Source organism: Aegilops tauschii, chromosome 7 (assembly GCF_002575655.3).
Source record: "Aegilops tauschii subsp. strangulata cultivar AL8/78 chromosome 7, Aet v6.0, whole genome shotgun sequence".
Lineage (NCBI taxonomy): Eukaryota > Viridiplantae > Streptophyta > Magnoliopsida > Poales > Poaceae > Aegilops > Aegilops tauschii.
In genome coordinates this window covers 305,706,308-305,718,483 of record NC_053041.3, presented here as the reverse complement: position 1 = coordinate 305,718,483, position 12,176 = coordinate 305,706,308, and positions in this window count along the sequence as shown.

The window sequence follows — 12,176 nt, the reverse complement described above, 5'->3', positions numbered from 1 at the left end:
CAACCTCAAGACATTGGACCCAATTCCGTGTCAAACATCTGCAATTTCCAAGTATTCTGTGAGGTGTACCTTGGAGAAGAACCCAGCTTACTACTCTTGAGAGAGTTATTTTATCTGAACCATCAAAACGAATGTGCCCACGGGCCCAGCTTGGAGCTTGGCGGAATCTCAATCCAGCGATGTAGAGACTGCCTCTTCCCTTATGCCGAGCCGCCGAGTCACCCTAAAGATTGGAACCAGACATGGTTCTACTGTCAAGATACTTCTCCAGCTAATGAGAACCCTTTGCCCGGCTTTCGCGCCATGCGCCTGGAGTCAACTCACCCCTTAGCAGATAAATTATCTCCGGCTGAACGTCAAACACTTGCCCCCACCATAAACAAGATCAAGCTCTTCTAGGGAATGGCCTAAACGGCATTGACTTGGTCCGGGTTTGGATTGCCTGGCGGGTGATTCCTTTGAGCCGCCGCCCCGGCTTGATGTGCGATTACACAGGCCAGAAAAATGATCCTCTACGACACAGTCCTGACGACTTACCTGAGGATGTCGTTGATGACATGACCAAGTCTCTTCTGAACGAGAGCCTGGAAGATTACGGGAAAGCGGGCTTAGGTCCTTTCTCCAAGGCTAACCCGGCTCCAGCGGTAAACCATTAATTTGAGCATCTTACTTTCCACTTTGATAATTTCATCTTTACTCAAAAACTCTTGCTATATTTTACAGGCTGATGATAAATTCTGGAAGGTCAAGTATGACCATGAGGCCGCAAAGAAAGCTAGAAAGGCCAAGAAAGCCGCCAGGAAAGCCGCTGCCCATAAGAAGGGGAACAAACCTAGCGCCTCGGATATGTTTCATCTGGACGATACCTCCGAGTCAGAGGTAACTCTTGACTCTTTAGGCTCCTTCTTTAACCATCTTATTGACACTGATTATCAGCAGGAGGATACAGGAGCAAGTCATGCAGTAATTGAAGAGGTAACTATAATTTCCTCCGACTCCGAGCCTTTGCCGAGACAGAAAGTCCGAAGGGTAACCCGGAAAGTAAGATTTTCACATCCTTTAGCTTATCAAGATCCTCAATTTCTTTTGAAGCGACAGATTCATGAGAGTCGGAGGCAGACCCGGACCAGTAAAGATGCGGACCTCTCCTCCGGCTTACCCGATGTAACCAGGAAACACCGGACTGAGGTTATCTCCAATTTATATTCTTTGTACCCTTTGGCAGGTTTCACTCGTCAACCACTCAATTCTTCTGACTCAAACTACCAGGGAACTTCACCTTCCTCCGGCGAATCAATGCAGTCCAGCATGCCGGCTTTCAAAACCACTCTAGGGTAATGATAATCTGTTTATCTTGTGCTGATCTTACTCATGCTTTCGTACTAACCCTTTAATTTTCAGTGTACAAGTAAAGCCCAGCAAGAGGACGAAGAGAAGTAAGCCGGCTGTTGAGGATATAACCATTGGAATCACCCGCCCAGGAGGGGCCGGGTTATGGCATAATGGTCATCACGCGAAGCCCAGTACCAAGCTTGAAGACGGTAGGTTAATAATGGGCTTAAGACCCGGAGATGGCTTAAGGCCCGTAGTGATAAACCGCCGATGGCAGGACTTGTAGTGTAAGGCAAGAATAGTTAAGAGTCCGAGCCGGACACTGTTATGAGCCGGCCGGGACTCTGAGAGCCGCTGGGCGTCAACCTCTCTATATAAAGGGACGACCCGGCGGCGGTTTGGGGACAAGAAGGACAAGATCGGTAACCAGGCAGGATGGTTTAGCTCCTGGTCATCGAAACCCTAATCAATACCACCTCAACTGGACGTAGGCTTTTACCTTCACCGTAAGGGGCCGAACCAGTATAACCCTCGTGTTCCTTGTCCCGTTTAACCCCTTTAAGCTTCTTAGCTGCGATGGCTCCATGACTAAGTCCTTGCACGAGGGCATCTGCCATGACAATTCCACGAGAGTTGGCGCCCACCGTGGGGCCAGCGCACGGTGGATTTGAGTTCTTGAAGGGCAGCTTCAAAGGGCTCAAGGGATACGCTGTGGGCCGGATGACCAAGAGTCGTCGCGGCAAGCTCTACATCGACGATGCAAACTGGGGCCCCGACGCCGGCTCAATTGAGTACGAGTACCGGGTCCCCTTCGGCAGAATTCATGTCTTCATTGGCAAGATTGGTGAGCCGGGCCCTGAGCCGGATCTCTGCGCCGATCTCATCGAGACGGCTCAGCGTGCACGACCCGCCCGAGCTCTACCTGCCTTGAAGCATGCTTTCGTGGGATGTGTCCATGGAGGACTCTCTGAAGGATCTGGATCTGGTGATGAGGCGGCCGCCGGCTCTGACGGCGAGTCGTCTACGGATGAGTCAAACTCGTTGTATCAACTTCAAGATGGCAGGCTCAGGGGTTGTTCCGATGGCGACAGCATTCCTGACCCCTTTGAACCACCCAGCCGGGTTGGAATCTTCATGGCTGGCGCGCAACCTGTTCAAAACCCCGCCTCCGGGTCAGGAAGCCCGGTGCCTTCGCCGGCTCAGGTGCTGATGGATCTCACAGACAAGATGACGGTCCTGCTGACCGCTACGGTGGCTCCGGCGGATCAAGTTCAACATGACGCGAAGGTGGCACAGTTAAAGTTGGATCTAGCAAAGGCCAAGGAGGATCTGGCGGCGGAGGAGATCAGGATGGCTGCAGAAAGGGCGGCTCTCGACGCCCAGACTCAGTTGATTCTGGCACAGTCCTTCCGGCTCACGATGGATCAGAACGCGTCCAATGAGGTCATGAGAAGGAGGCATCAAAAGGCCCAATCTCGACTCCCTCCGGTTTACGATCCTTGAAACCTCTTCAACACGCCGGGTGCAGGGTCTAGTAACCCGCCGGAGATCATAGTGCCCGGGGCTGGGACGCCAATTCAGCCCCAAGTGATGGGACCTCCCCGGGTGAACCCTGCCCCGCCTCAGTACGTGCCAATACCACCGGGTCATTATGCCAACCCGTTGGAAAACATGGTCGCCGCGGCGGCACGGCTGGCGGCTCTCCCAATTGATGGTGACTCTCCAACAGCGGTTGAAACCCGCCGGGTCAGAGAACTCCTTCAGACAGCTCTGGCGCAGCAAGAGGCGTACTCTTATACCCAGGACAGGATCCATTCAACCCCTCATCCAGGCCGGAGCCCGAGTTATAGCAGACACATGGTCTCAGCGACCGGCTCAAGCAATGTCCGACGCCACAACTTGCCACCTGGCCACGGCCCGGCTCATAACGGAGCCTTTCACGCAGCAGACCAAGACAGAGCATGGCAAGAGGCGGAGCAGGTGCCTCAGTTGACGGCTTACCAGCCACCCCCGACTTATCCGACGGCTTCCATCGACGTGGGTATCCCTACGAGGACTGGAGGTGTCCCCTATCTAGTGCCGGCTCTCCGCAATGAACGTCTGCCCAAGGATTTCAAAGGGCCTAGGAAGGTGCCTAATTACACGGCTGATTTACAACCCGGAGCCTGGATCGAGAGTTACGAGATGGCCATGGAATTGCTGGAGGTCAGCGAAGCGGCGATGGCCAAGTACTTCACCATGATGTTAGATGGGACTGCCCGCACTTGGTTGAAAGGGCTGCCACCGAATTCTATCGGGTCTTGGGCTGAGCTGAAAGCCCGGTTCATCCAAAACTTCAAAGATACCTGTAGGCAGTCTATGTCAATTGTGGATTTGACTAACTGTAAATAGCAGGAGGGTGAGTCTACGACACATTGGGTTCGCCGGGTCAAAGAGATAATACATTCATCTGATAAGATGGATGCCGGCTCTGCAGTCTTAATGTTGGAGCAGAATTGTCGTTTCCTACCCCTGAAGATGAAACTCGGGCGGCTCAAGCGCGATTGCAATGATATGGGTACGCTGATGGCGGCTCTCGTCAAGCACGCCGACTCTGATAGTACCAAGGACCCCGCGTCAGATGATGAAAGGACAGGGAAGGGAAAGAAGAACGGCAATGGCAAGGGTCCTCAGCATAACCCGGCGAACCAAGGAGGTAACAAGCGTAAGGCTGATGGCAGCATGGAGTTTGTGGCCAATGCCAGCTCACAGGGTAACAACCAGCGACGTAAGGGGAGGCCACCTCCCCGAGCCGGCGGTTCAGGCCCAACGCTTGAGCAGTTGTTGAATGAGCCTTGTCCAAGGCATGGCTCTAGGGAGAAGCCAACTACTCATCTATGGAAAGATTGCGCAATCATGAAGGCCTTTAAGAATTCCAATGCCTTTAATGGCAACAATGGCTCGGGCGGTGGCTCAGGCGCCGGCGGCTTTCATGGCCCGGGCGGCGGCTCAAATTCCAATCCTCAGAATGTTCAAGGGGGCTTTAATCAGCAGTCCGGCCAGGGTCATCAACAGCAACAGGGGGGATACCAGACCAATCCAAAGCAGCTCAATGGTGGACAGTATCATGTGTTTACCACCAGTCTGTGTAAGTGAGATCAGAAGCTTCATAAGAGGGCTGTGAATGTTGTTGAGCCGGCGGTTCCACGCTATTTAAGATGGTCTGAGCAGCCTATTGTGTGGAGTAGGGAGGATCACCCTCCCCGGGTTGATAATCCGGGTCACCTGGCCCTGGTGGTGGCTCCTCAGGTGGGAGGATACAAGTTCACTAAGGTACTCATGGATGGAGGCAGCAGCATCAACATCCTCTATTATGAGACCTTCCGTCGTATGGGGTTGATTGATAAGAACCTCAGCCAGTCTAATACTGTTTTCCATGGTGTGGTGCCTGGTAAGTCGGCTTATCCAGTTGGTAAGATCGAACTGGAAGTGGCCTTTGGAGATGAGTACAACTACAGGGTGGAAAAATTGACCTTTGAGGTAGTCAAGATAAGAAGTCCGTATCATGCCATATTTGGGCGGCCGGCTTACACCAAGTTCTTGGCACGGCTGTGTTACGTATACTTACAGCTCAAGATACCGGGTCACAATGGGACCATTACGGTTCATGGCAGCCGAAAGATAGACTTGGAGTGTGAGGAAGGTGACGCGGCTTATGCAGAATCTGTTTGTACAACAGAGGAGCTGAAGTTTTACAAGGACAATGTTGACCCAACAGATATGACATCTCTGAAAAAGCCGACCACGGAGCATGAGCCGGCAATGAAATTTAAGTCAACTGATGAGACTAAACTTGTTGATTTCGTTCCAGGTGACTCATCTCAGCAGTTTAGCATCAGTGCCAATCTGGATCCAAAATAGGAAAGCGCGCTCATCGAGTTCATCCGTGAGAATAGGGACATTTTTGCATGGAAACCTTCTGACATGCCAGGTGTACCTAGAGAACTCGCTGAGCACACTCTCAATATTGATCCGAAATTTAAGCCGGTCAGGCAATTCCTTCGGCGGTTTAATGAGGAGAGGCGGAAGGCCATTGGTGTGTAGGTGGCCCGGCTCTTGGCGGCCGGGTTTATTGTCGAAGTCTTTCATCCAGAATGGTTAGCTAACCCGGTGCTCGTGCTCAATAAGAATGGCACCTGGCGGATGTGTGTGACTACACGGACTTAAACAAGGCGTGTCCGGCTGATCCTTTTGCTCTCCCCCGTATTGATCAAATCATTGATGCCACGGCGGGTTGTGAGCGCTTAAGTTTCTTGGATGCGTATTCTGGATACCATCAGATTAAAATGGCAGTTAAGGACCAGGACAAGACGGCGTTCATCACTCCCTTTGGAGCCTTCTGTTATGTGTCTATGCCTTTTGGACTCAAGAGTGCACAGGCGACTTATCAGCGTTGTGTGCAGAATTGTCTTCATAACCAGATTGGGCGCAATGTTCATGCCTATGTGGATGATATCGTGGTTAAGTCCAGGGAGAAGGAGACTCTGGTAGATGACCTTAGAGAAACCTTCGATAATCTCCGGGTTTACAAGATCATGCTTAACCCGGCCAAGTGCGTTTTTGGTGTTCCCGCAGGCAAGCTCTTGGGTTTCCTAGTTTCTAACAGAGGCATTGAAGCTAACCCGGAAAAAATCCAGGCTATCACCTCTCTGGCTAAGCCGGCGTGTATAAACGACGTTCAGCGTCTGGCAGGCCGCATCGCTGCTTTGAGCCGGTTTATAAGCCGATTGGGTGAAAAGGCCATGCCACTATACCAGTTGATGAAGAAAGCTGATGACTTTATCTGGAATGATGCTGCTAATGCTGCTTTTGAGGATTTGAAGAGACAGCTGGCTGAGCCCCCAGTTCTTGCTGCTCCGGTTGACAAAGAACCCTTATTACTATATGTAGCTGCTAACACACGAGCCGTCAGTGTGGCTGTGGTGGTGGAGCGCAAGGAATAGGGTAAGGAGTATCCGGTTCAGCGGCCGGTTTATTACGTCAGTGAAGTGCTCATCGAGTCCAAACAGCGGTATCCACATTGGCAGAAGCTTGTTTATGGTGTGTTCATGGCAAGCCGGAAGTTTAGGCATTATTTCCAAGGTCACCCCATCACTGTGGTTAGTTCTGCTCCCCTTGGAGATATCATCCAAAACAGAGAAGCCACAGGAAGAGTGGCTAAGTGGGCTATAGAGCTTGGGCCTCATGGTCTGAAATACGTACCGCGCACTGCTGTTAAATCTCAAGCTTTGGTGGATTTCATCAATGATTGGACAGAGCTACAGGTGCCCGAAGAAAAGCCGGATAATACATATTGGACTATTCACTTCGATGGGTCTAGGCAATTGGAGGGCTCGGGGGCTGGAGTTGTGTTGACTTCCCCCAAAGGTGACAAGTTTCATTATGTGCTACGGTTGCTGTTTCCTTGTACTAACAATGCGCCCGAGTACGAGGCCTTGCTCCATGGTCTTCGGATGGCTAAGGAAATGAGCTTGAGCCGAGTAAGGTGCTTCGGCGACTCAGACTTAGTGGCTCAACAAGTATCAGGCAAGTGGGATTCCAAGGACCCTCTCATGGCGGCTTATCACCGTGAAGTTGATGCCATTGCTGGATACTTTCAGGGTTACCAAGTAGAGCACATCGATCGCAGGAAGAACGAGGCGGCGGATGCACTAAGCCGGCTGGGCTCTCAGCGAAAGCCGGTGCCGCCTAATACTTTCTTGGACATCTTGCATAACCCTTCTGTTAAGTTACCTACAGAGGAAGACTTGGCTGTCCCTGACCCGGAAGCACAGTTGGTGGCGGCTCTTCGCATCACCCCAGACTGGACAGTACCATATTTGACTTGCATGACCCGGGGAGAGTTGCCTGAGGATGAAACTTTGGCCAGACAAATAACCCGGCGGTCTAAGTCAATGATAATTATCAATGGTGAGCTACATCGCCGCAGTGTCACTGGAACTTTCCAGCGTTGTGTTTCCCCTGAGGAAGGCCAAGATATTTTGCGTGAGATTCATGAGGGGGATTGTGGCCATCATGCCGGCTCAAAATCTCTTGTGGCCAAGGCTTTTCGTCATGGTTTTTATTGGCTGACGGCTCATGCTGATGCGGAGGACTTGGTCAGTAGATGTGACGGTTGTCAGAGGTTCTCGCGATGGGCTCATGTGCCGGCTCAAGAGCTGAGGATGATACCAATCACTTGGCCATTTGCGGTCTGGGGGCTTGACATGGTTGGGCCTCTTAAAAGGTCCAAGGATAAGAAGACCCACCTTTTGGTGGCAGTTGAAAAATTCACAAAGTGGGTTGAGGCAGAGCCAGTTAGTAAGTGTGACGCAGCCACGGCGGTTCAGTTCATGAAAAGGGTGATATTTCGCTTTGGCTTTCCACACAGCATTATAACTGACAATGGTACCTGTCGTGGAATTAACACGTCAGATGTCCTTAGTGTCAGGAATTAGTCGTGAGGCCAATGCATCTATGTGGTAGCTTGAGAGGGGTTGAGCGGAATTGAGAGACGCAACACAAGACAAGGATTTAGACAGCTTCGGGCCCCGGGAAACATCATCCGGTAACAACCCTACATGCTGTTTGAGGCTAGGTCTCATTATGATCACGGGAGAGTCGCCGGGAACCGGCTCTCGGTGTTTAGCCCTATCGATTGTTTTTCGTCCCCTCTTGGGGTGCCCTGCCCCTCCTTATATAAGTTAGAGGGGCGGGTTACATGTGGAGTCCTAGTAGGACTAGGACTAGTCTATCTTCTCTTACAAGTTAATTACAAGTCCGGGTCTTGCTTCCTCATAAAGGAAATATTCGTCATCCCTTTCTTCTTAAGCCGGCCCATCATAAACGTGAGCCGGCCTTCTGGGCCTTGGGCCTTGTCTTCTATCTGACCCGCCGTTGAGGTTATCAGTAAGTCACCAAATACTCGCCGGGTCTCTGTGAGCCGCCAAGTTCGGCCGGGTCATACCGCATGGTATATCCCCGACATTAGCCCCCAGTTTAATTTGGATTTATCCGTGTTAAACTGATCCTGCAATATAAACACAAGAACAAATTTGACAGGTTGTGCTCCGGGTTAAATATTCTTGTAAACCGGCACCTGATCATCCTTGAGTCCTTGACATTTTCTCCTGGAATATCCGGGTCAATCGGCCAGCTTCAGAGTCAATTTATTCACATTAGTCTCTTGTAGAGAAATATTGTAAAAAATAACCCACTTGAATCGGCTTCCAGAACGCCGGCTTAAAACATATTGGTCTTCAAATACCCATCTGACTTTCAGTCGGCTTGAAGAGGTAAAACTTGCCGGTTTATCGTAACCAAAATTGTCGGCTTGTAAATATTGATAGCACCGGGTCATAACTGTTGCCGACACCGGGTCATGATTATTGATGTCGCCGGGTTGTAGACACAGGGTCATAATGATTGGTGACGCCGGGTCAATCTGGTTTGCTCAAAACAAAGAATTTAAAAATATTTCTCCCTTATATCCATATTACCTGTAGCCCCCAAGGGCCGGTTTAATCAGCATGAATAAGCCGGGACTTATCACCATGGCTTTAAATAAAATCCAGTTGTGTAGCCCCCATGAATCGACTATAGTCATAGTAGTGTAGCCGGGTCATCCTAGAATTGTCTTGAATTGTTGCCAGGAGCAATTGGTAGCCCCCAAGGGCCGGCTCATTTAGAATGTGATGAGTCGGGTCTTCAATGAAGTGAGCAAAAAATGACTTTGCATTAGCCCCCAAGTGCCATGGTGCCTGCTGGCAGTGACATGGGACTTGCATATTTGATGTAATCTCAACTTGAATAATGTAGCCCCCAAGTGCCGGGTTGTAAGCTTGCAGCGACTCGGGACTATTCCTTTCATTGTAGAATAAATCATATCCATTGATAAAATAATAGCCATTGCGCCAAAGCGACTTTGAAAACCTCAATCATAATATTAGTTACTGATAACCATAATAAAAATTCAGCCATGCTGGTTATTAAACATTTGAATAACCCGGTTTGAAACCTCAGTCATTCAATATCATAGTGAAAATCCAGCCAAGTCTGGCTATTTAAGGATTCAAATACCTTATCTGTTGACAAGTAAATCCGGAGGTTAAATACCCGGCGACTCTTGGCTGATGGCAATTTATTACGCCTCCATTGTAAGCCGGAAATTTTATAACCCGGCGGCTTATAGCCTTTGAGAAAACCAAGAATTGACAACCCTTTTGAGACACCAATTTCAATCTTTGATGATGGGCTTGAATCTTAATCATTTATGTAAGTCATAGCCCTGTAAATCATATAACCACTGTGATATTGAATTTGTACTGCCGGTTTACATGACCTGTGCAGTAAGGGTGATAACCCAATCCTTAGAAGCCAATGCTTCCACATAGATGATGATTGTCATAAGCTGGCGATTTACCATTGAAAATCAAGCCGGGTTAAATAACAACCACTCATATACACTTTAGATATGAAAAAGAGCTTCAAATAAAATCCAAAAATTGTTTGCAAAAAGAGACTTCAAAATTTTTGAGGCTTCTGATTCGAATACGATCAGAAAACCGTCCCAAAGGGGTTAAGCTAAGATTCGAATACGATCATATAGCCCCCAGTGGCCTTGGCGTTGCCGATCAAGAGGGTACCGACAGCTATGTTCTCTTTGGTTCGAATACGACCTATGTTTGAACAGGAAGCCCCCAAATGACCTTGAGAGTTGTTTAACGACGCTGATTCGAATACGATCCACGTCGGTTCCCAAAGGGGGTTGAGCTACGGTTCAAATATGACCAAGAAACTCCCCAATGAGCTCAGCAGTGCGCCGATCAAAAGGGTATCGACAGCTATGTTCTCTTTGGTTCGAATACGACCTATGTTTGAACAGGAAGCCCCCTAGTGATCATGAGAATATTTAACGACTCTGATTCGAATACAATCAGGGTCATACCAAAAGGGTTAAGCTAAATTCGAATACGATCAGCTCCCAATGGTCATTAAAGCAGGGTACCTTGAGCCGGATGTTTGAACCGGATATAAAAGCTTCAAAACCTTGCGGGAGAGAGAAATCTCTTGAACCGGATTTTAAACCGGAATCATTATTTTGAACCGGCAATTTTCTGACGGCCTTTAAATTTTCATCAATATGGTAGCAGCCTCCGGAACCGGGTTATCATTCCCTCCAACGACCCAGGGTTCCCGAGTCATGCCATTGTAGCCCCCGAGTCTTAAGTCAACTCAAGGAGTTGGCTTAAGATTCTCCGTAGTTGACCGTGATATAGACCGGTTTGAGTCCTACATGGGAGAACTTGCAAGCCAAAGTAATTGCTCTTTTTAAAGAAAATAATATGCAATATAACATATACTGGATGGATTTCACCTGATATGCCAGGCTAGTGATTTATCCACCGCGGAATTGTAAGCCAGCGTGGACGGGAGAGTCGGCCGCAGAAGCGGACTGGTGAGTTATCTGTGGTATTGTAAACCGGCACAAATGGGAGAGCCGGCGCGGTGTTGTTGTTGCAGACTGAGCGGACGACAGATGATTTGGTCCACGCGCAGTCTGGCGCAGATACATGTACTTTGAACTCCGTACATTGTAATTAGTAGTATGTATCGAGGTATTTTTGTGTTGACCTGTGAGAATCCTGGCAGATACTGCCACAACTGACCGGCCACTGATTTTTGTCCTCATTAGAGCCAATGAACAATTTAATATTGTGCCCTTCGATGAAAACCTTATAGGGCCCGCCTTGTCTGGTGATATGCTAACAGTATTGTTACCTACAGCAAGCAGAATCTCCAATATATCCCTTGACTTCTTTTTCTCCTAACCCGCCCCCTCCTGTCCCTACCTTAATTCAGCAGAGGAGTGGGCGAGAGCAGGGACAAGCAGTTAAGCCGGCGGTGAGGGCGGTGACCAGGCGGAGGCAAAGCAGCGCAGCTGGACTCGGTGAGTTAGCAAGCACGGGCCCCGGTAGGTACAAGAGCCTGCGCTGGGAGGCAGTTCGGAAGCGCTGGCGACGTGAGGCCACATCGGTGAGACGGGGCCACAATCGCGACGGGTCACAGCGGCGGCAGATGTGGTTCAGTGGCCCGGGTCACAGCGGGATGGCGGCTCAGATGGGCCATGGGATCAGCGGCTCGTCGGCAGCCGGCGACGGGTCGACGGAGTGATGACTGGTCAACAAAAACACAGCAGCAGCTCGGCGCCGGGCGGCGAGCTTAACGGCAGACAGGTCGGGTCACGGTGCAGCAACTTGATGGCGACTTAGAGACCGACAAGGCGGCTTACAGCAGGGGCTTGATCCGGCGGCGGTTCAAGGGAGCATGCGGCCGGAGTGGAGGTGGCAACGGGGAAGCCGGAGCCGGCCAATCAGGGGTGCAAGCCAGTGCGGTGATCCGGCGATGCGAAGATGGCAAATTCGCGGCAACGCGGCTGACAGGTGAAGCAGGGCGTGCGGTAGCTGCAGCAACACCTCGCCTCCTCGCCTGGCAGCGCAACACGGCGGGTTAGTACGCCGGTGAAGGGGACTCCTGGTGCGGCACGAGGCCTTGGCGAATCGAAGACGGGTTGAGCTTTTGAACCGGCGGGTGCGGTTGACGGAGTGAGGCGGCGCTTGGCAGCTCGTCTCACAGTGGTAATTGCAGTAGAGGGCCGGCTCGGGGCTCAACAGCCGGCGGCGACGATGTAGGCGACTCTCCGGCGGTGGCGACTCGCGTCCAAAACCGAGGCGGTGACTCGGCGAAGGCAGGCGAGCGGCGGAAAGCCATGGCGGCTCAACCGCGGTGGAGATCAGGCGGCGACTCAATGGAGGCGGACGAGACGG